This window comes from Mustela lutreola, chromosome 2 (assembly GCF_030435805.1).
Source record: "Mustela lutreola isolate mMusLut2 chromosome 2, mMusLut2.pri, whole genome shotgun sequence".
NCBI lineage: Eukaryota > Metazoa > Chordata > Mammalia > Carnivora > Mustelidae > Mustela > Mustela lutreola.
In genome coordinates, this window is record NC_081291.1 from 12,619,110 (window position 1) to 12,641,324 (window position 22,215).

The 22,215-nt window shown below is 42.1% G+C and overlaps 1 pseudogene; it reads right to left on the reverse strand.

The window, feature by feature from the left end:
• Positions 1-12,948: 12,948 nt before the first annotated feature.
• Positions 12,949-19,888, reverse strand: LOC131823133 (olfactory receptor 10H2-like; annotated as a pseudogene).
• Positions 19,889-22,215: the final 2,327 nt, after the last annotated feature.

The window sequence follows — 22,215 nt, forward strand, 5'->3', positions numbered from 1 at the left end:
ATGGACAGTGTGAAGGTGGTTTGGGAAGAAGGTAGAAGGATGAACATATCCCCATCTTTACAATGGGGTTAACAGTGACTACCTAGTATGATTGGTAAAGATGTATAACAACACCCATGACATAGCAGGTGCTCAATAAATATGATCCTTTCTTCTTCTTCCTCCGTTGTTTTGTGTTTTGGATATTAGTTTCATTTGTAATCAGTTTCTTTAAGATATAATCCACACGCCATATAATTTACCCAATTAAAGTGTACAATTCAGTTTGTCTTTAGTATATTCATAGTTATGGGGTGATCACCACCATCAATTTGAAATATTTTTGTCACCCCAAAAGGAAACCCCTACCCATTTAGTCCCCATTTCTCCTCCAACTCCCATAACCCTCAGCCACAAGCAACCATTTTTTTCTGAAAATATGGTTTAAGTTCTTAAGTTGAAATATAGTTGCCGGGCGCCTGGGTGGCTCAGTGGGTTAAGCCGCTGCCTTCGCCTCAGGTCATGATCTCAGGGTCCTGGGATCAAGTCCCGCATCGGGCTCTCTGCTCAGCAGGGAGCCTGCTTCCCTCTCTCTCTCTCTCTCTCTCTGCCTGCCTCTCCACCTACTTGTGATTTCTCTCTGTCAAATAAATAAATAAAATCTTTAAAAAAAAAAAAAAAAAAAAAAAAAAAAAAGAAATATAGTTGCCAAACAATGTTACCTTAGTGTCAATTGTACAACATAGTGATTTGACACCACACAATGCTATTAGAATACCATATTATACATTCCAACACTGTACCTTTCATCTCCGAGACTTGCTCACTCCACTTTGCCTGTTCTGAAAATTCATATAAATGGAATTACATTAGGTCGTCTTTTTGACTGAGTTCTCTCACTTAGTACAATGTGTTCAAGGTTCCTTCATGTTGTAGATGTATGAGACCATTCTTTTTTATTGCCAAATACTATTCTATTGTATGGACATACAGTATTTCTTTTCTTTTCTTTTTAATTTAAATTTTAGTTAACATACAGTGAATTATTCATTTCTGGAGTAGAATTCCATGGTTCTTCTCTTGCACCCAGTGCTCATCACAAGGGCCCTCCTTAATATTCCTCATCCACCTAGCCCATCCCTCACCCACCTCCCTCCATCAACCCTCAGTTTGTTCTCTTTCATTAAGAGTCTCTTATGGCTTGTTTCCCTCTCTCCTTATTCTCCTCTTCCCATAATTTCATGTATTTTTTTAAAAATCTAAAATTCCCTATATGAGTGAAATTGTATGGTATTTGTCTTTCTCTGACTTATTTCGTTTAGTGTAATACCCTCTAGCTCCATCCATGTTGTTGCAAATGGCAAGATTTCATATTTCTGATGACTGAGTAATATTCCTGTGTTTATATACACACCACATCCTCCTTATCAATTCATTACTCAATAGACATTGGGGCACTCTGCGTAGTCCGGCTATTGTTTATCATGGGGTTTCTGTATTTCATCTGTCTCTTTATCACTTGTTGAACTTCTCAGTATTCCTACTCTTGGCTATTTTGAATAATGCCACTAGGAAAGCTTGTGTACCCTCTTTTCTTGAATATATGGTTTCATACCACTGTGTGTATACTAAGGAGTAGACTTTTGAATCCAATGGTAGCTCTATGTTTAATTTTTTAAATTATTTTTTATTATATTATGTTAGTCATCAAACAGTATGTCATTAGTTTTTGATGTAATGTTCCAAGATTCATTGTTTATGTATAATACCCAGTGCTCCATACAATACATACCCTCCTTAAAACCATCACTGGGCCAATGCATCCCTGGAGCCCACTCCCTTCTAAAACCCTCAGTTTGTTTCTCAGAGTCTACAGTCTCTCATGGTTCGTCTACCCCTCTGATTCCCCCGCCCCTCCATTTTTCCCTTCCTTCTCCTAATGTCCTCCATGCTATTCCTTATGTTCCACAAGTCAGTGAAACTGTATGATAATTTACTTTCTCTGCTTGACTTATTTCACTCAGCATTATCTCCTCCAGTCCCATTTATGTTGATGCAAATGTTGGGTACTCATCATTTTGATGACTGAGTAATATTTCATTGTATATATGAACCACATCTTCTTTATCCATTGTCTGTTGAAGGCTATCTTGGTTCTTCCCACATTTTGGCTATTGTGGACATTGGTGTTATGAACATTGGTGTACATGTGGCCCTTCTTTTCAGTACATCTGTACATTTGGGGTAAATACCCAGTAGTGCAATTGCTAGGTCCTAGGGTAGCTCTGTTTTTAATTTTTTGAGGAACCTCCACATTGTTTTCCAGAGTGGCTGTACCACCTTGCATTCCCACCCACAGTGCAAGAGGGTTCCCCTTTCTCCATAACTTCTCCAACATTTGTTGTTTCTTGCCTTGTTGATTTTTGCTGTTCTACCTGGTGGAAGGCGATATCTCAGGGTGCATGTGTGTGTTTTTAAGATTTTATTTATTTCTTTGATATATATATATAGAGAGAGATCATAAGCAGGCAGAGAGACAGGCAGAGAGAGAATGGGGGAAGCAGGCTCCCGACTGAGCAGAGAGGCTGATGCGGGGCTCGATCTCAGGACCCTGAGATCATGACCTGAGCCGAAGGCAGAGGCTTAACCCACTGAGCCACCAAGGTGCCCATCTCAGTGTGGTTTGATTTGAGTTTCCCTGATGGCTAATGATGATGAACACTTTTTCATGTGTCTGTTAGCCATTTGTACGTCTTCACTGGAGATACATCTGCTCATGTCTTCTGCCCATTTTTTGACTTGATTATCTATTTTTTGGATGTTGAGTTTGAGGAGTTCTTTATAGATCTTGGATACCAACCCTTTATCTGTAGTGTCATTGCAAATATCTTCTCCCATTCTGTGGGCTGCCTCTTTGTTTTGTTGACTATTTCCTTTGCTGTGCAGAAGCTTTTTATCTTGATAAAGTCCCAAGAGTTCATTTTTTATTTTGTTTCTCTTGCTTTTGGAGATGTGTCTTGAAAGAAGCTGCTGTGATCAATGTCAAAGAGTTACTTTGTATATTATCCTCTAGGATTTTGATGGATTCTTGTCTCACATTGAGGTCGTCCATCCATTTTGAGTTTATCTTTGTGTATGATGTAAGAGAATAGTAGAGTTTCATACTTCTGTATATAGCTGTCCAATTTTCCCAGCACCATTTATTGAAGAGACTGCCTTTTTTCCATTGGGTATTTTTCCTGCTTTGCCAAAGATAATTTGACCATAGAGTTGAGTGTCCATATCTGAACTCTCTATTCTATTCCGTTGGTCTATGCGTCTTTTTTTTTTTTTTTTTTTTTTTTTTTTTTTGCCAGCACCATGCTGTCGGGTGATGACAGCTTTGTAATGTAGCTTGAAATCAGGCAACCTGATGTCCTCAGCTTTGTTTTTCTTTTTCAATATTTCCTTGGAGATTCAGGGTATTTTCTGGTTCCATACAAGTTTTAGGATTGTTTGTTTCAGCACTTTGCAAACTGCCAATAGTATTTGGACTGGGATGGCATTGGAAGTATAGATTACTCTGGCAACATAGGCATTTTAGTGATATATATTCTTTGAGTCCATGAGCATGGAATGTTTTTCCATCTTTTTATGTCCACTTTCAAGTGAGATCCAGGAGACAGGCATTCACCAGATGGATTCAGCTCAACGAGGTGATGTGATAATGACACATTACTAAAGGTTTCATAGGCGAATAAGGAAGAAGCCTTACAACTGATGTCACATGGAAACTCCTCCTAAAATGATTTCTAACACCTGTGCTGTCTGCATCTCCTTCTTCACCAGGGTCTGAGCTATCAACTCTCTTTCCATAAAGACACCATCATTACGAGCAATAAGATTTTCACCTCTCTCACACTGTCCCCTTCCCCACACAGCAGAGCCTGCAGCTCTATCAGGTGCAGCCACCACTTCTTTCCTTTTCTTGCCTGGATACCTCTCTCTGTTCCACTACTAACTTATGGAAATCTCTCTCCCCCTCCCTTCCATCCATTTTCATACCAAATGCTCCACTTAGAAATAAGTCTCTACTTACGATTTCAAAGGCATTGGGAAATTATAAATAACAAGCTCTTTTTTGTTGGAACAAATTGCCTTTTTACCCCCTCTTTACAGGTTTTTAGGAATAAAAAGACCCTATGTTAAGTGTTGAATGTAGTATGATACCCAACGTGTAGTGTATACTCATATGGTGACTATTACTAGTTTTTACTATTGCCGTACCAATAACCCAAGAGCCAGAAATAATATTCCTGTTTGCTAATTGAGCATGAATAATGTATATGCCCAAAAGGGTGACTCCCTTTTCTGTGCAATATTATATAATCACAGGCTTGGGGCATCTATGGCTAGTTCACACAGGGTCATTTTCAAGGAGAATGCAACCACACTGAACCAGTCAAGTCCTAAATTCAGGCCCTACATCATGGTATATACAAAATTAATTCAAAATGGATCAAAGGCCTGAATGTAAGAGCTAAAACTATAATGTTCTTAGAGGACAACATAGCTGTGCATCTCCATAATCTTGGATTAACCAATCATTTCTTACACATGACACCAAAACCATAAGCAATGAAGGAAACAAATACATAATTTGGATGTCATCAGAATTAAAATGTTTTGTGCTGTGAAGATTAACAACAAGAGAGTGAGCAGACAACTTATAGAATGTGAGACAATACTTGAAACTCACATATCTGATAAGGAGCTTATAACTAGAAACTATAATGAATTATTATAATTTAACAAAAGGACAAACAAGCCAATTTTAAAGATAGGTGACATATCTCAGCAGCATTTCTCCAAGAACACATAGAAATGGCCAAAAGCATGTGATGAGATGCACAACATCATTACTTATCAGAGAAATGCAAATCAAAACCAACATGAGATACCACTTCTTACCACTAAGATAACTATAACTAACAGGACAGGTAATAACAAATGCTGGCAAAGATGTGGAGAAATTTGACTCCTACTACATTGCTGGGGGAAATATAGATGTGTGCAGCCACTTTGGGAAACAGTCTGGTACTTTGTTTAAAATATTAAACATAGGGTTACCATTGGATCAAAAAAATCCACTCCTTAGTATACATCCAGCAGTATGAAACCATATAATCAAGAAAAAAGGGTATACAAATGTTCCTAGTGGTATTACTCAAAATAGCAAAAAGTAGAAATACTGAGAAGTTCAACAAGTGGTAAAGAGACAGAATGAAATACAGAATACCCCATTATAAACAATAGCCAAACTATGCAGAGAGCCCCAATGTCTATTGAGTAATAAATTGATAAGGAGGATGTGGTGTGTATTTACACACAGGAATATTACTCAGTAATCAGAAATATGGAATCTTGCCATTTGCAACAACATGGATGGAGCTAGAGGGTATTACACTAAGCAAAATAAGTCAGAAAAAGACAAATACCATATGATTCACTCATATAGGGAATTTTAGATTAAAAAAAACATGAAAATATGGGATCAGGGGTGAGGGAGGGAAGGAGAGAGGGAAACAAGGCATAAGAGACTCATAGTGATGGAGAACAAACTGAGGGCTGATGGAGGGAGGTGGGTGAGGAATATTAAGGAGGGCCTTGTGATGAGCACTGGGTATTGTATGGAAGAGAAGAACCACTGAATTCTACTCCAGAAACAAATATTTCACTGTATGCTAACTAACTAAAGTTTATATTAAAGAAAAGAAAGAAAGGAAATACCATATATCCATACAATAGAATAGTATTTGGCAACAAAAAGGAAAGAAGGTCCCATACATCTACAACATGAAGGAACCTTGAACACATTTTACTAAATGAAAAAACTCAGTCAAAAAAACCACCTAGCTGGGAAAACTGGACAGCTATATGTAGAAGAATGAAACTCGACCATTCTCTTACACTGTGCACAAAGATAAACTCAAAATGGATAAAAGAACTCAACGTGAGACAGGAATCCATCAGAACCCTAGAGGAGAATATAGGCAGTAACCTCTTTGATATCAGCCACAGCAACTTCTTTCAAGATATGTCTCCAAAGGCAAAGGAAACAAAAGCGAAAATAAACTTTTGGGACTTCCTCAAAATCAAAAGCTTCTGCACAGCAAAGGAAACAGTTAAGAAAACAAAGAGGCTTTCTATTTCTTCCTGGCTCAGTTGTGGTAGTTTATATGTTTCTAGGAATGCATCCATTTCTTCCAGATTGTCAAATTTATTGCCGTAGAGTTGCTCATAGTATGTTCTTATAATAGTTTGTATTTCTTTGGTGTTAGTTGTGATCTCTCCTCTTTCATTCATGATTTTATTTATTTGGGTCCTTTCTCTTTTCTTTTTGATAAGTCGGGCCAGGGGTTTATCAATTTTATTAATTCTTTCAAAGAACCAGCTCCTAGTTTCGTTGATTTGTTCTATTGTTTTTTTGGTTTCTATTTCATTGATTTCTGCTCTGATCTTTATGATTTCTCTTCTCCTGCTGGGCTTAGGGTTTCTTTCTTGTTCTTTCTCCAGCTCCTTTAGGTGTAGGGTTAGGTTGTGTACCTGAGACCTTTCTTGTTTCTTGAGAAAGGCTTGTACCGCTATATATTTTCCTCTCAGGACTGCTTTTGTTGTGTCCCACAGATTTTGAACCATTGTATTTTCATTATCATTTGTTTCCATGATTTTTTTCAATTCTTCTTTAATTTCCTGGTTGACCCATTCATTCTTTAGAAGGATACTGTTTAGTCTCCATGTATTTGGGTTCTTTCCAAACTTCCTTTTGTGGTTGAGTTCTAGCTTTAGAGCATTGTGGTCTGAAAATATGCAGGGAATGATCCCAATCTTTTGATACCGGTTGAGTCCTGATTTAGGACCAAGGATGTGATCTATTCTGGAGAATGTTCCATGTGCACTAGAGAAGAATGTGTATTCTGTTGCTTTGGGATGAAATATTCTGAATATATCTGTGATGTCCATCTGGTCCAGTGTGTCGTTTAAGGCCTTTATTTCCTTGCTGATTTTTTGCTTGGATGACCTGTCCATTTCAGTGAGGGGAGTGTTAAAGTCCCCTACTATTATTGTATTATTGTTGATGTGTTTCTTTGATTTTGTTATTAATTGGTTTATATAGTTGGCTGCTCCCACATTGGGGGCATAGATATTTAAAATTGTTAAATCTTCTTGTTGGACAGACCCTTTGAGTATGATATAGTGTCCTTCCTCATCTCTTATTATAGTCTTTGGCTTAAAATCTAATTGATCTGATATAAGGATTGCCACTCCTGCTTTCTTCTGATGTCCATTAGCATGGTAAATTCTTTTCCACCCCCTCACTTTAAATCTGGAGGTGTCTTCAGGCTTAAAATGTGTTTCTTGGAGGCAACATATAGATGGGTTTTGTTTTTTTATCCATTCTGATACCCTGTGTCTTTTGACAGGGGCATTTAGCCCATTCACATTCAGGGTAATTATTGAGAGATATGAATTTAGTGCCATTGTATTGCCTGTAAGGTGACTGTTACTGTATATGGTCTCTGTTCCTTTCTGATCTATCACTTGTAGGCTCTCTCTTTGCTTAGAGGACCCCTTTCAATATTTCCTGTAGAGCTGGTTTGGTATTTGCAAATTCTTTCAGTTGTTGTTTGTCCTGGAAGCTTTTAATCTCTCCTTCTATTCTCAATGATAGCCTAGCTGGATATAGTATTCTTGGCTGCATGTTTTTCTCGTTTAGTGCTCTGAAAATATCATGCCAGCTCTTTCTGGCCTGCCAGGTCTCTGTGGATAAGTCAGCTGCCAATCTAATATTTTTACCATTGTATGTTACAGACTTCTTTTCCCGGGCTGCTTTCAGGATTTTCTCTTTGTCATTGAGACTTGTTAATTTTACTATTAGGTGACGGGGTGTGGGCCTATTCTTATTGATTTTGAGGGGCATTCTCTGAACCTCCTGAATTTTGATGCTCGTTCCCTTTGCCATATTGGGGAAATTCTCCCCAATAATTCTCTCCAGTATACCTTCTGCTCCCCTCTCACTTTCTTCTTCTTCTGGAATCCCAATTATTCTAATGTTGTTTCGTCTTATGGTGTCACTTATCTCTCGAATTCTCCCCTCGTGGTCCAGTAGCTGTTTGTCCCTCTTTTGCTCAGCTTCTTTATTCTCTGTCATTTGGTCTTCTATATCACTAATTCTTTCTTCTGCCTCATTTATCCTAGCAGTTAGAGCCTCCATTTTTGATTGCACCTCATGAAAGCCTGAACAGACCCATAACCAGTAAGGAGATTGAAACAGTCATTAAAAATCTCCAAACAAACAAAAGCCCAGGGCCAGACGGCTTCCCGGGGGAATTCTACCAAACATTTAAAGAAGAACTAATTCCTATTCTCCTGAAACTGTTCCAAAAAATAGAAATGGAAGGAAAACTTCCAAACTCATTTTATGAGGCCAGCATCACCTTGATCCCAAAACCAGACAAGGATCCCACCAAAAAAGAGAGCTATAGACCAATATCCTTGATGAACACAGATGCGAAAATACTCAACAAAATACTAGCCAATAGGATTCAACAGTACATTAAAAGGATTATTCACCACGACCAAGTGGGATTTATTCCAGGGCTGCAAGGTTGGTTCAACATCCGCAAATCAGTCAATGTGATACAACACATCAATAAAAGAAAGAACAAGAACCATATGATACTCTCAATAGATGCTGAAAAAGCATTTGACAAAGTACAACATCCCTTCCTGATCAAAACTCTTCAAAGTGTAGGGATAGAGGGCACATACCTCAATATCATCAAAGCCATCTATGAAAAACCCACCGCAAATATCATTCTCAATGGAGAAAAACTGAAAGCTTTTCTGCTAAGGTCAGGAACACGGCAGGGATGTCCATTATCACCACTGCTATTCAACATAGTACTAGAGGTCCTATCCTCAGCAATCAGACAACAAAAGGAAATTAAAGGCATCCAAATCGGCAAAGAAGAAGTCAAATTATCACTCTTCGCAGATGATATGATACTATATGTGGAAAACCCAAAAGACTCCACTCCAAAACTGCTAAAACTTATACAGGAATTCAGTAAAGTGTCAGGATATAAAATCAATGCACAGAAATCAGTTGCATTTCTCTACACCAACAGCAAGACAGAAGAAAGAGATATTAAGGAGTCAATCCCATTTACAATTGCATCCAAAACCATAAGATACCTAGGAATAAACCTAACCAAAGAGACACAGAATCTATACTCAGAAAACTATAAAGTACTCATGAAAGAAATTGAGGAAGACACCAAGAAATGGAAAAATGTTCCATGCTCCTGGATTGGAAGAATAAATATTGTGAAAATGTCTATGCTACCTAAAGCAATCTACACATTTAATGCAATTCCTATCAAAGTACCATCCATCTTTTTCAAAGAAATGGAACAAATAATTCTAAAATTTATATGGAACCAGAAAAGACCTCGAATAGCCAAAGGGATATTGAAAAAGAAAGCCAACGTTGGTGGCATCACAATTCCGGACTTCAAGCTCTATTACAAAGCTGTCATCATCAAGACAGCATGGTACTGGCACAAAAACAGACACATAGATCAATGGAACAGAATAGAGAGCCCAGAAATAGACCCTCAACTCTATGGTCAACTAATCTTCGACAAAGCAGGAAAGAATATCCAATGGAAAAAAGACAGCCTTTTCAATAAATGGTGCTGGGAAAATTGGACAGCCACATGCAGAAAAATGAAATTGGACCATTCCCTTACACCACACACAAAAATAGACTCAAAATGGATGAAGGACCTCAATGTACGAAAGGAATCCATCAAAATCCTTGAGGAGAACACGGGCAGCAACCTCTTCGACCTCTGCCGCAGCAACATCTTCCTAGGAACAACGCCAAAGGCAAGGGAAGCAAGGGCAAAAATGAACTACTGGGATTTCATCAAGATCAAAAGCTTTTGCACAGCAAAGGAAACAGTTAACAAAATCAAAAGACAACTGACAGAATGGGAGAAGATATTTGCAAACGACATATCAGATAAAGGACTAGTGTCCAGAATCTATAAAGAACTTAGCAAACTCAACACCCAAAGAACAAATAATCCAATCAAGAAATGGGCAGAGGACATGAACAGACATTTCTGCAAAGAAGACATCCAGATGGCGAACAGACACATGAAAAAGTGCTCCATATCACTCGGCATCAGGGAAATACAAATCAAAACCACAATGAGATATCACCTCACACCAGTCAGAATGGCTAAAATCAACAAGTCAGGAAATGACAGATGCTGGCGAGGATGCGGAGAAAGGGGAACCCTCCTACACTGTTGGTGGGAATGCAAGCTGGTGCAGCCACTCTGGAAAACAGCATGGAGGTTCCTCAAAATGTTGAAAATAGAACTGCCCTATGACCCAGCAATTGCACTATTGGGTATTTACCCTAAAGATACAAATGTAGTGATCCAAAGGGGCACATGCACCCGAATGTTTATAGCAGCAATGTCCACAATAGCCAAACTATGGAAAGAACCTAGATGTCCATCAACAGATGAATGGATCAAGAAGATGTGGTATATATACACAATGGAATACTATGCAGCCATCAAAAGAAATGAAATCTTGCCATTTGCAACAACATGGATGGAACTAGAGCGTATCATGCTTAGCGAAATAAGTCAAGCAGAGAAAGACAACTATCATATGATCTCCCTGATATGAGGAAGTGGTGATACAACATGGAGGCTTAAGTGGGTAGAAGAAGAATAAATGAAACAAGATGGGATTGGGAGGGAGACAAACCATAAGTGACTCTTAATCTCACAAAACAAACTGAGGGTTGCCGGGGGGAGGGGGTTTGGGAGAAGGGGGTGGGATTATGGACATTGGGGAGGGTATGTGATTTGGTGAGTGCTGTGAAGTGTGTAAACCTGGTGATTCACAGACCTGTACCCCTGGGGATAAAAATATATGTTTATAAAAAATAAAAAATTTTAAAACCACAAAAAAAAAAAAAAAAAGAAAAGAAAACAAAGAGGCAACCCACAGAATGGGAGAAGATATTTGCAAATGACAGTGCAGACAAAAGGTTGATATCCAGGATCTATAAAGAACTCCTCAAACTCAACACACACAAAACAGACAATCATATTAAAAAATGGGCAGAAGATATGAACAGACACTTCTCCAATGAAGACATACAAATGGCTATCAGACACATGAAAAAATGTTCATCATCACTAGCCATCAGGGAGATTCAAATTAAAACCACATTGACATTGACATTACACCAGTTAGAAAGGCCAAAATTAGCAAGACAGGAAACAACATGTGTTGGAGAGGATGTGGAGAAAGGGATGCCGTCTTCCACTGTTGGTGGGAATGCAAGTAGGTGCAGCCACTTTGGAAAACAGTGTGGCAATTCCTCAAGAAATTAAAAATAGAGCTTCCCAATGACCCTGCCATTGCATTACTGGGTATTTACCCCAAAGATACAGATGGAGTGAAAAGAAGGGTCATCTGTACCCCAAAGTTTATAGCAGCAATGGCCACAATCACCAAACTGTGGAAAGAACCAAGATGCCCTTCAACGGACAAATGAATAAGGAAGATGTGGTCCATATACACTATGGAGTATTATGCCTCCATCAGAAAGGATGAATACCCAACTTTTGTAGCAACATGGATGGGACTGGAAGAGATTATGCTGAGTGAGATACATCAAGCAGAGAGAGTCAATTATCATATGGTTTCACTTATTTGTGGAGCATAGCAAATAGCAATGAGGACAAGGGGAGATGGAGAGGAGAAGGGAGTTGAGGGAAATTGGAATGGGAGGTGAACCATGAGAGACTATGGACTCTGAAAAACAATCTGAGGGTTTTGAAGGCGGGGGTGGGAGCTTGGGGGAACCAGGTGGTGGGTATTAGGGAGGGCACGTATTGCATGGAGCACTGGGGGTGGTGCAAAAACAATGAATACTGTTACGCTGAAAAAAAAAAAAAAAGACCACCTAATGTAATTCCATTTATATGAATGTTCAGAACAGGCAAAGTGGAATGAGTAAGTCATGGGGATGAAAGGTACAGCATAGGGAATGTAGGCAATGGTATTCTAACAGCATTGTGTGGTGTCAGATCACTATGTTGTACAATTGGAACTAATGTAACTTAGCATAATTCAGAAAAAGACAATTATTCTATGATTTCACTTATATGTGGAAAATAAGGAATAGCATGGAGGACATTAGCAGAAAGAAGGGAAGAATGAAGGGGTAGAAATCAGAGGGGGAGATGAACCATGGGACACTATGGACACCAGGAAATTAAGGGTTTCTGAGAAGACAGCGATAGGGCAGTGGGTTAGCTAAGTGGTGGGTAGTAAGGAAGGCACGTTTTGCAATGAGCATTGAGTGTTATATGCAAACAATCAATAATGGAACACTGCATCAAAAAAAAAAAAAAGAAACTAAGGTAGCATTGTATGGCAACTATACTTCAATTAAAAAATTTTTAAACAATATTTTCTCAATAAGTGGTTTCCTAGAGCTAGGGGTTATAGTAACTTGCTGAGAATTGGAAACTGAATATGTAGGGCTTTCCTTTTGGGGTGACAAAAGTGTTTCAGATTGATGGTGGTGATGACCACATAACTCTGAATATGCTAAAGACCAACTAAACTGTGTACTTTAAATGGGTGAATTCTATGGTGTGTGTATTATATCTTAAGAAAACTGTTTGATTACAAATAAAACTAATACCCAAGACACAAAACAACGGAGAAAGAAGAAAGGATCACATTTATTGAGCACCTGCTATGTCATGGGTGTTGTCACACAACTTTACCAATCATATGAGGCAGTCACTGTTAACCCCATTGTACAGATGGGGATATGGTCATCCTTCTACCTTCCTCTACCACCACCTTCACACTGGCCACTTAGATGCTGGAGGAATAGAGTTTGCTGAGGAAGGTCTTCCTCATGGCAGTCTTCAGCTCCTTGTTCCAGAGACTGAAGATGATGGGACTGAGGAAGGGCGTGAGGACCGTGTAGGTGATGGCCATCAGGGTCTTACTTTCCTGGGAGTGAAGACCCTTGGGCTTGAGGTAGATGATAGAGGCAAAGCCATAGTGCACAATGACCACAATAAGGTGGGAAGCACAGGTGGAAAAGGCTTTGTGCCTGCCCTCAGCAGAGGGGATCTTCAAGATGGCAGCTACGATTAAGGTGTAGGAGAGGAGGATGAGGAGAAAGCAGCCCAATAATACAGTGATGCACATCAGCCCCCACACAGGGTCACTGTTGGTACATCCAAAATGCTGGATTTTGTTGGGTCCACAAAAGGTGAGATGGAAGATTTCTGTGGTTACTACCATCCCTTGGACCAATCCACCAGCCCAGACTAGGCCACCAGGTAGGTGTAGCCACGGGGGCTCATGAGCACGTTGCAGCACAAGAGGTGGCACATGGTCACTTAGCAGTCATAGCCCATGACTATGAGCAGGAAGGAGTGGGTGAAGCCACATGTGAAGAGGTAGAACATCTGGTTGGCACAGGATGCAAAGGCGATGGTGCAAAGGAAGGAGAGCAGGTCGGCAAGCAGGTGCAGGGTGATGGTCAAGGTGTAGAGGATCTCAGAGATGGACAGTGCACATAGGAAGAGGTACATGGGCATGTGCAGGCTGCACTCACTCTAGACAGTGGTCATGATGAGCAAGTTCCCCAGCAGTGTGAACAGGTACACGAGCAGAAATAGTAGGAAGAAGATGGGTAGGAGATAAGGTGGGAAGGTGGAGAAGCCCTCGAGGATGAATTCGGAAATGGAGCTGTGGTTTAGACCCAGAGTGGCAGCCAACCTGGGTGGGGATAGAGTGAAGGCAGCCTTGGTGGGCAGGAGCTCTGGTCCAAGCTGAGCCTGGCCCAAGAGGATCTCAGGGGGCAGGGGCAAGGAGCTGTCACCCTGCAGAACATGAGCAGTCCCTCTGCCACCTGATGCTTATAATGACTGTCAGAGTACCTGGGAGTTGCATGGGGTTCATGGAAGATCATGAGCCTCAAGTACATAGGGAGGGCCCTGGAGCATAGTAAGAATGCAATGAAAAAATAATACTGATAATAATAATTACAACTACTGCTATTACTATTATTGTCTACATGCACAACCACCTGGCTTTCCTGCCTTGGAGCATGCTAGCCACTCCTTCTCTCCAACTCTGTGATTCAAAATCCGTCCTAATCTGTAAGTGCAAACTACTCCCCAGTTGCTATCTTCAGCTGGAGGGCACCTCTCCCAGGTGGCATGGAAAGGATGTAGGCTCTGTTTAATTGTCAGCATTACCCCTTACTGGCTCCCTGGGAATGTGGAATAATATTCCTCATTCCACAGGGCTGCACCGACACTAAGGTGAGGTGTGCACATTCAGCTCTTAGGTACTATTGTTGTTGTGTGGTCCTACTTGTGTGAGTCGCCCACAAGGATGTGGCACTGACCAGCATCACCAGATCACATTCTCCCATCCCTGCTGAGCACTCTATCTCTGGTCAGGTACCAGTGCAATTCACTGAATCTCCTTCCATCTCCTCAAGCCCTACCCACTCTCCTATCCCCAAACGCCTGCTTCGTGGAGCAAATAAGGCTGGCAGCTGTGGGTTCTCTCATACCCTTCTCCAAGAGGCAACAGACTCACATCTGCCCCAGCTCCCTGTGAGGACAACTCTCCTTCCAAGCATCTGCTCCATCCAGGGTTACTTCTCTGTCTTTATGTCCCTCTCTCTTCCTCTCTCTCTGCCACCAACAGATGTGATGCAAAAATGCAACACCTTTTTAACAATACAGAATGGATCAACAAAAAGTGGATCGACAAAATGTATAAACAAAAAGTGGTATATCCATATGATGGAGTATCTTTGTGGCATACAAAAACATGAAGTACTGACACACATTACAACATGCTGAGACAATATGCTGAGTGAAAGAAGCCAGCCGCAAAGACCACATATTGTATGAGTTCATTTATTTGAAATATGCAGGATAGGTAAATGCATCAAGACAGAAAGCAGATTAGCGGTTCACAGGGACCGGGTGGAGGATGGAATGGGGGATAGACTTTTAATGGGTTGTAGATCTCCTTCAGGGATTGGGAAATATCTTGGCCCTAAATAGAGATATTGATGGCCCAACACTGGGAATGTCTAAATGGCACTCAGTTGTGCTGGAGGTAGAGAAAGTGGAACTCTCTGCATTGTTGGTGGGATAGCACAGTCGTGCAACAGCTATGGAAAACAGTATGAATGGTTTTCCATCCATAAATTAAAAATTAGAAATAGAACAACCTATGCCTCAGGCATGCCACTTCTGGATGTATATACAAAAGTGGCACAAGCAGGGGGAGTAGTCAAGATGGCGGAAGAGTAGCAGACTGAGATGACATCAGGTAGCAGAAGGTCAGCTCGATAGTTTATCAAACCATTCGGAACACCTACAAATCCAACAGGAGATCAAAGAGAAGAAGAGCAGCATTTCTAGAAAGAAGAAATTGAACACTTTCTGAAAGGTAGGACCTGCAGAGAAGTAAATCCAAAGCGATGGGAAGATAGACCAGGAGGGGGGAGGGGCCAGCTCCCGGCAAGTGGCGGAGCATCGGAGCACAAAATCAGAACTTTTAAAAGTCTTCTCCACTGAGAAACATTGCTCGGACGCTAAGCCAGTGTAGAGCCCATGCAGGGACAGCGTGGTCTCAGGTACTGTGGGGTCACAGAAGGATCAGGGGTGTCTGTGTCACAGAGCTCACAGGTATTAGAGGGGGGAAGCTTGCTGCAGAGACAGAGCTGAGGAGTGAGCTCTCAACTTGGGGTTACCTTAAACTGTGATCCATGGCACAGTCAGACCACTGGTCTTTGAGCAGGGACCCCTCACAATCCAGGAAGACACCCCCCCCCCCCGTCCGCCCCGGAAGAGCACAGGGTTCTGCTGGGTTTGGAGACTCCAGGTGGGGCTGTGTGCCAGAGACAGAGATGCTTGGTCACAGGCTTGGTGAGCTCAGAGAGCAGCCAGAGGCTAGGGAGATGGGAGTGATTGAGCACTTTTCTCTGAAGGCGCATTGAAGAGTGGGGCCCCGAGCTCTCAGTTCCTCCATGTTGGAGATTGGGAGGCTGCCATTTTCATTTCCATCCTCCACAACTCTACGGAAAGAAAGCGTTCAGGGATCAAAAGCTCCTGAAAGCCAACCTGAGCAGAGCACTTAGCTCGGCCCCTGGCAAGGGTGGTGCAATTCCACCTCCAGCAAAGATACTTGATAATCTTTACAGCAGGCCCCTCCCCTAGAAGATCCAGCAAGAAATCCAGCTAAGACCAAGTTCACTTCTCAAGGAGAACAGCGGAATTCCAGAGGAGGAGAAAGCAAAGCATGGAATTCATGGCTTTCTCCCCATGATTCTTTAGTCTTGCAAAGTTAATTAATTTTCTTAATTTTATTTTTTTCTTATTCTAATTTTTTAAACTTTTACTCTTTCCTCTTTTAACCTTTTTAAACTAGTTTATCTTAACAATACCTTTCACTAAAAAATCTTTTTGAACCTTCATTGTTCTAGTCATATTTTATCCTTCATTGCAGCTAACTTTATTTTTTTGTATACACATAGGGTTTTTTCTTCTAAAAAAATTTGGGATACAACGTCTTCTAGTAGATCAAAATATACCCTAAATCTAGCACATGGCTTTGTTCTAGTCTCCAGCCTGTTCAAAATCTATCCACTTTCTTTTTCTTTCTTTTCCCAACCAACTTATCAGCTCCTTCTTTAGGATTATTTTTAAAAATTTTGATCTTTACAGTCATATTCCATCCCTTCATTGTGTTTACCCTTATTTTGTGTATGTATGTATGTATATGTATATATACATATACATATATATGTCTTTCTTTCTTTAAAATTTTGGGAGGTAGTTTCTTCTAAGAGATCAAAATACTACCAGAATTAAGTGGGTGGCTCTGTTCTAGTCACCTGTCTAATATATATATATTTTTTTTTCTTTCTTTTATCTTTCTTTTTTTTCTTTAATTTTTTTCTGAACTTTTAACCCCCTTTCTTCCCTCCCATGATTTGGGGTCTCTCCCAATTTGGTTAAAGCACATTTTCCTGGGGTCTTTGCCAACCTTTTAGTATTTTATTCTCTCCTTCATATACTCTTTTTTTTTTTAAAGATTTTATTTATTTGTCAGAGAAAGAGAGGGAGAGAGAGTGAGCACAGGCAGACAGAATGGCAGGCAGAGGCAGAGGGAGAAGCAGGCTCCCCGCTGAACAAGGAGAGCAATGCGGGACTCGATCCCAGGACCCTGAGATCATGACCCGAGCTGAAGGCAGAGGCTTAACCCACTGAGCCACCCAGGCGCCCTCTCCTTCATATACTCTTATCTGGATAAAATTACAAGGTGGGGTTACTCAACACAAAAAGAAGAACAAGAGGCAGTACCAAAGGCTTTAGGGACCTAATCAATACGGACATTGTTAATATATCAGATCTAGAGTTCAGAATGATGATTCTCAAGGTGCTAGCTGGGCTCAAAAAAGGCATGGAAGATAAGAGAGAAACCTGTCTGGAGAAATAAAAGCTCTTTCTGGAGAAATAAAGAACTAAAATCTAACCAAGCTGAAATCAAAAAAGCTATTAATGAGGTGCAATAAAAATGGAGGTTCTTACTGCTAGGATAAATGAGATGGAAGAAAGAATTAGTGACATAAAAGACCAAATGACAGAGAATAAAGAAGCTGAGCTAAAGAGAGACAACTACTGGACGATGAGGGGAGAATTCAAGAGATAAGTGATATCATAAGATAAAACATTAGAAGAATTGGGATTCCAGAAGAAGAAGAAAGAGAGAGGGGAGCAGAAGGTATAGTGGAGTGAATTATTGTAGAGAATTTATTTCCCCAATATGGCAAAGTGAACAAGCATCAAAATCCAGGAGACACAGAGAACCCCCCTCAAAAGCAGTAAGAATAGGTCCACACCCCATCATCTAATAGTAAAACTTACAAGTCTTAGTGACAAAGAGAAAATCCTGAAAGCAGCCTGGGATAAGAAGTCCGTAAGATACAATGGTAAAAATATTAGATTGGCAGCAGATTTATCCACAAAGACCTGGCAGTCCAGAAAGAACTGGCATGATATATTCAGAGCACGAAATGAGAAAAACATGCAGCCAAGAATACTATATCCAGCTAGGCTATCGTTGAAAATAGAAGGAGACATCAAAATCTGCCAGGACAAACAAAAACTGAAAGAATTTGTAAACACCAAAACAGCTCTACAGGAAATATAGAAAGTGGTCCTCTAAGCAAAGAGAGAGCCTAAAAGTAAAAGACCAGAAAGGAACAGAAACAATATACAGCAATAGTCACCTCACCTTATAGGCAATACAATGGCACTAAATTCTTATCTCTCAATAGTTATCCTGAATGTAAATGGGCTAAATGCCCCAATCAAAAGACACAGGGTATCAGAATGGATAAGAAAAAGTGACATAAACAGGATCTGAAAGACATTTACACACTCCTGGTCAGAGCAGCACTAGCTGCAAGAGCCCTGAGGTGGAAACAGCCCCATTGTTCATTGGTGGATGGATGGATAAACAAGGTGTGATACATCTGTACAATGGAATATCATTCAGCCTTGAAAGGGAGGAAATCCTGTCTTGTGCTATACATGGAGCTTTGAAAGGAAGGAAATTCTGTCTTGTGCTATAATACCAATGAAGCTTTTATGCTAGGTGGAATCAGTCAGTCCCCAGAAAGGAGAAATCCTGTATGATCACACCTATCCGAAGTACCTAAAGCAGTCAAATTCATAGAAACAAAGTAGAATGGAGGTTGCCAAGGGCTCAGAGAGTGGGAAATGGAAAGTTTTGTTTAATGGGTGTAGAGTTTCTGTTTTGCAAGGTGAACTGAGTTCTGCAGATCAATTACAACAACGTGAATACATTTAACACCACTAAACTGCATACTTAACAATAATTGAGGTCATAAATTTTCTGTTGTGTGTTTTTTACACAACAAAGTAGGAACACATGCTATGTCATAAATGAACCTTGAAAACATTCTGCTATGTGAAATAAAGCCAGGCAAGAAAGGATGTCTGAAGAAAGTGTCGTCTGATTCCGTTAATATGAAATACCTAGGCAAATTCATGGACACAAAAAGTAGATTAGGGGTTGAGGGGAAGCTGGAGCCTGGGCACAGGGGAATGGAGAAGTGATTGCTAATGAAGGCAGTGTTTCCTTTTGGGTGATGAAAATATTTGACAGAACTGTGAAAGAGCACATTTCTGGAGTTTAGAGCACCCTGGTTGGTGGTAATTTGTTTCTTCAGGCCCAGGAAACTAATGCAAGGGCAGGTGCTGTCTTCTAGGTGAGATGTGAAAGGGGTGGTGGTTGCACAACATCGTGAATGTGCCAAATGCCATTGATTCCTATAATTCAAAAGGTTAATTCTATATTATGTGAATTTTGCCCCATTTTTTCTTTTAGAAAACAAAATGGGCCTTCCTCGGTGCTCCTTTACTTCTGGGTTGTCTCTCCCTTGATTCACAGCCCAGCCTGTCCCCAGAGAGGCAGAGAGTGAGTGTCTAGGGCCAGAGGGGAAATGAGGGAGGAAGAACCCACCACCTGCCCTTAAGCCTACCTGTGCCATCCAGGGCAGCCACTGAGCCTCTGCCCAGGTGTGTGTGAGAACAGAAGGAGAAGCACCTCAGAACAGCTCCTCTCAGGGATCGGTGGCCTCCTGTCTCACAGATTGGGATCTGGGTGCCCCCTGTGTCTCACAAACACCTCCATGTGGGCGAGCCCCACGCCTCCACATACCTGCATTCCACTTGCCACTCATCCCTACAGGCACAGCTGCCTTAAAATCTAACACCAGAGAGGCACCCAGCAGGCCCACAGGCACCCGAGCCCTGCCGTTAGCCCTGTGCACTCACGCAGATGCAGAGACGGGGTGCAGGGTGGACCCACACAACAACAGAGTCGCCCCACCTGCAGGTGCACACACAGACCTACACTCTCACAGTAGGACACAGCACAAGCAGGAAGATGGTGACTAATGCGGGTTGTCCCTGACAGACAACCTGCCCGCTAGGACCTGCAGTGACAGCCAGGAAGCCTACAGGACACTCATGGACTTGAGCGCACACAGCCCAGCCTGGATGCGCGATTCCGGATTAGAGGTCTCTGCCCAGGTACTGTTTGCTTCAGACTTCATTGGGCCGGGTCCTGTGTCCCAAGATCCACCCCAACATTCTTATTACCCACAGTCTTTCCCTGCATCCCGTGCTTGCATCACCTTCTCCTCAAAGACGCTCAGGGGCACACACTCGCCTCTGTTGTTGGCGGCGGGGAGCGGTCTGGGGGCGTCTCAGAGGGAGCCCTGGGTGCCCTCTGACACCAAGAGTTCAGAAGTGGGGTGGGCAGTGGGGGAGGCTGCACCTGCACTTTATCTAGCTGTACTCCAGTGGCATTCCAAAGGCTTCCCAGGGGGAAGCGGGCTGCTGACTCAGCTTGTGGGTGGGACCAATATCATAGCTCCAGTGAGCTGGGGGAAAGGACAGGACTCCAGAGACTTCCAGAATCTTTCCTGAGATTCACCTAGAGCTGTACATGCAGCCTCCAAACCTTCCCTAAGACCTCCCAGCTGGGCTGTGCAGAGGAAGGTTATGTCTGGAGATGGAGGTGACAAGACTGCTCCTAAGGAGAAGGGAAAGGAATACAAAAGGAAGCTGGCATCCCTCCCCTACTCTCTGAGAATACTCCTTTGTTCTCATGCATGCTGGACTAGGCACACTCTGTTCTCAATGTTCAGGCTCCATCCATACCCTACAGACAGGCACCGTGGGCTATCCTAGAGAGGACAGCACAGGTTCTCAGAGCTTTGGTGGAGAAACCCTGGGCCCCAGGCCCTGGGACTGGTCCAGAAGAAAGCTGCTCTGCCTCTGCAGAACCTCTGCAGAAGCAGAGGTGTTGACCAGAGATGGGATCTCTAAGACATGGCCCTGCTCTGGGCCCAGGCTGCTCCAGGCTGAGGTCTGATGGAGGGGAGGAGGCAGTGCCACACCATCACAGTTACCAGCAGCCAGACTTGCCTTGCGCTTGGGCTACAGTGCAGCTCAGTGTCCACTCACCTGCCACTCCCCATGTTCTCACATCCGGGCCGCCTGCTTGGTATGAACACATCTCACCTAGAAGACAGCACCCGCCCTTGCATTAGTTTCCTGGGCCTGAAAAGACAAATTACCACAAACCAGAGTACTCTAAACTCCAGAAATGTGCTCTTTCATAGTTCTGGGAGCCAGGGGTCAGCAGGGTAGTTCCTTCTGGAGGCTCTGAGGGAAGATTGCCCTGTGCCTCTCTCCTGGCTTGTGGCGGCTGCCAGCAGACTTGACTGCATCATTTCAATCTCTACCTGTCTTCACACAAACTTGTTCTTGTGTCTGTATGTCTTCTCCTCTCCTTATAAGGACACTAGTCATTAGACAGCAGCATTTAGGGGCCCAGCACGCAGGATGATTTCATCTTGAGATCCTTCTCTAATTACATGTATAAAGAAAGACCCTATTTCTAACAAGGTCACATTCTGAGGTTCCAAGTGGGCATGCATTTCCTAGCGACACTATGTTAATGCATTGCAGCATCCCTCCTGATTCAGTTCTCTGCTTCAGGTCTGACCTCTACAACTGCCTCCTGCATAGCATCAGAGGATCCTGCTGAACAAACCACATTCCATCTTCCCCCCTGCTTGGAACCAGCCATGGCTCCCTCGTCCCAGATGCTTCACTGCAGCTGACAGTCTGGTCCTTGTTGGCCTCTCCAGTTTCCTCTCTCAGCAACCTCTCCATCTTCCAACACAGCACCCCCACTTTGTATCTAGGCTAAAATGAGATGGGAGCATTTTCAACTTCTTGAGTGTAGCAGACTCTCTCATCCCCAGACCCCACTGAATCCCTCATGCCGCACTCCTATCTGCTTCAATCAACCAGTCTCACATCCCATGCCACCCTCTTTGGGAACCCTATCCTGCGTCCTTGCAGCGCTGACTTGGCCAGGGTCCTGTCTGACCCCTCGCTTGCCTTGAAGTCCCCCATCACATGGTGCTGTCATCATTGGTTATGGGTCTGCGTCTCTCACTAGACTTTGACAGACCTCATCTCATTGGGAGCA